The sequence below is a fragment of the Gopherus flavomarginatus genome, assembly GCF_025201925.1.
Source record: "Gopherus flavomarginatus isolate rGopFla2 chromosome 13 unlocalized genomic scaffold, rGopFla2.mat.asm SUPER_13_unloc_2, whole genome shotgun sequence".
Lineage (NCBI taxonomy): Eukaryota > Metazoa > Chordata > Testudines > Testudinidae > Gopherus > Gopherus flavomarginatus.
The window spans coordinates 4,757,399-4,760,332 of record NW_026114610.1 but is presented as its reverse complement, the minus strand read 5'-3'; positions in this window follow the sequence as shown (position 1 = coordinate 4,760,332).

Genomic DNA, 2,934 nt, shown 5'->3' with positions numbered 1-2,934 from the left:
AGGCTGAGTTCATACACCAGCCCCTGGAAATATTTCAGTGCCCCAGAGAAATCCTGCCCCCGGCTATTGGAACAATGTGCTGGAGATTAGACTAGGAAAGGGACTGTCTGAATTCTCAGAGTGAGGAAAGAACAACAATCTACAGCAATGTCGTTCACACAAACACACTCTCATCCTGCTCCAGCCGGAAGGGAAATGGGCAGGAATTCTCACTGTTCAGCCAAGGACACACTTACGCTGATGCGCAGACGTGAGTGTGCTGGGGAAGCTGGTCTGAGCAAACAATGGGAATGACAATTCAGTGAGAACTGAATCATCGTGCTCTACATTGCTCCACAGCAGCTTCTCCCCCTGCAGCATCACGCCAGCACTGCAGTGCATCCCCAAGGGTTCAACAGGGGCCCCTGGCAAGGACAGTGGGTGCAGGTAACAGCCCGGTGTGCCTGGCTGTGAGACAGCTGTAAAAAAGTAACTCCCCCACACACACAAGTACAGAAACCGAATTCCCCAACTTTAACGTCATGACCCCTTGTAGAAAGCCACACGTGCCAGTTGTATTTTCACAGGGAGATGCAAAAATCAAGTGACACCGATTTTTAAGTTGAGTAAATAAAGTTGAGATAGTTATTAACCTCACCAAATAAAGGCTTATTTCCCAAACAATCCTCAAAATGTTTACTAATTCCCGCCCCTCCTCCATAGCAGCTCTGTGCAGTGTAATTGTTCTGCAGGCAGCTTCCCATTAAATGCTGTTGTGGGACATTCCCAGACCTGGAAATGTACCAACGACAGAATTTGAAGAGCAAACCTGGCTCCCTGCACCAGGTGGGATTTGAGTGTTTTCTCCCTGTCACTTAGGGTTTGTCAATAGTACGGACGCCATGAGCAGGACTCTAGGCTCTGTTTGAGGGATCCTGGCACAGGGGCTGGTGGGGGAGAAAGGATTGTAGATTCTGACCTGCACTTTGGAGAGGAGCTAATAAGTGAAGGGGGCATTTTTAACCTCTCCCCTGCCTCAGTGTCCCCTGGGCTGGAATTCTACATTCCACAGGGCCAAATGAGGGGGTGATGCCACTTGATTAATGAAAACCAGTAGCACTCCAGGGGAGGCTTGAACTCACAACCTCCTCTCAGCACTGCCATATAAGTACTTGCGCGCTAATCAATTGTGCCACTGGAGCACCTGTTAATTGTTATTCTCCCTAGGTTGATAATGGCGAGGAGTGACCCCAAAACATTCTCAGTGAGGTTGAGAGCACGTAGCGACAAGCGTTGTACTTGGTGGGGTGGTTTCTTCTTAAGGCTTCCAGGCACCATTTGACCCTTTTGTTCGTCCCTGTGTAATAACAGAGCTGATTAAGATTCACTGTAGAGTCTTGCTGCAGACCAACGGATCTGAAATCACTGATCACCAGCTCTAAGCATTAGTCCTGCTTTGGGACAGTGTCTCTCATCCAACAAACTACCCAGTCTGTGCTAGCAGTGAGGCTCCCTCACTAACAGCTGAAATCAGGGAGAGCTGTGTGAAGTGCAGGGCCCCAGGGGTGCCTGAACAGGGGGGAACAACATCCCAGGACTTATAAAAATGGGAGGACTCGGCCTTGCCACTTTGTAATGACCATAGGGGCGAGTCAGGGGGGAGGGGGCAAAGAGCAGTGAGCAGGAGGTAGGGTCTTGTGGGGAAAAGGCTGCACAGGAGCGGGGCCTTGGGGAGAAGGGGTGCTGCAGGGGCGTGGCCTCGAGTGGACGGGATGGAGCTAGTGTTCAGGCTCTGGTGGCCACTACTTTTAGAGAGCCTGTTCCGCTCCTGGAGGGACCACAAGACATCCCAGAGCAGAGAGGGTGGCCAGCAGAGTGGTGACAGGGGGAACGGCAAGTGGCCGGCAATGTGGCCAGACAGTGGAGGGAGAAAGGGGCTTTCCCCCCAGGAGGTGAGAGGTGAACTCTGGGTTTTCATTAACTCAGGGCAGCAGCTGTGGGTGAGGTGCAGTGGAGGGAGCAGCACATCCAAAGAGCTTTTGGTGTCTGGATTTACGAGCCGGAGGCAAAAGGCCACTGCTCAGCGGGCTGTGGGTGGATGTTTTGCTCATAGTGTTGTGTTATGAATCCTGATTGTGGTGTTTTCCCAAGTTAATGCAAGGTGAGTTTTCTCCTTTTTCTTAAAGTTTCTTTTCTACACTCAGTGCATGTGAGTGGGGAAAAGTATTGCCTTTTAGAGGTACGCATGTGGCCAGGGCTAGTTTCCCCAGGTTACTGGGTGGGGGCTTAAGCAGATTGTGTGTTGTGTTGTTGAAGAGGAGCCCCAAGCACCCAGACAGGGAATTGTAACTTCAACCTTCAGAGTAAGAGCCAGAGGTTCTGCTAGCCAGGCCATCTAAACATATTAACCCCTTTCACCGCAAGAGCAAACACCGGGTACTTCTGCGCTTCTCAGCAGCTGGGAAAGAGCCTCTTGGGGGAAATCCTCCCCTCCTCTTGCCCCCACCCTCAATTGCTCTGTGGCTTTTAAGCCTTCCCTTGGAGCTGTCAGCACCAGCTGCCTCTGCTCCAGATGCCCAGAGGAGGAGAGGTGTGCTGGGGTCCAGCCTGGGACTCTTCCTCCCTCCTGCCTATCCATGACTATTAAACCTGGGCAAGGGGAAGAGGGTGGCAACTGGACTGTCGACTTGCTCTCTTTCACGTAAATCAATGTGACTCCTGGCCTATCCCTGCAGAAAGGTGTGCCTCATCTGCGTCTGGTGTGAGCTCAGATCAGAGGAATTGGAGGCTACCTCCTGCCCTCCACTGGTTCCACTATGGAGAGACATGTCCTCTAAACCGACCTCACTACAAACCTGCACCAGGGAGTTGTCATCATAGAAGAGTTTTCTCTGACAGTTGGGAAAATGGGACCAGCGGTTCTCAGGCCGTCTGACACAATTAAAATACACCCCC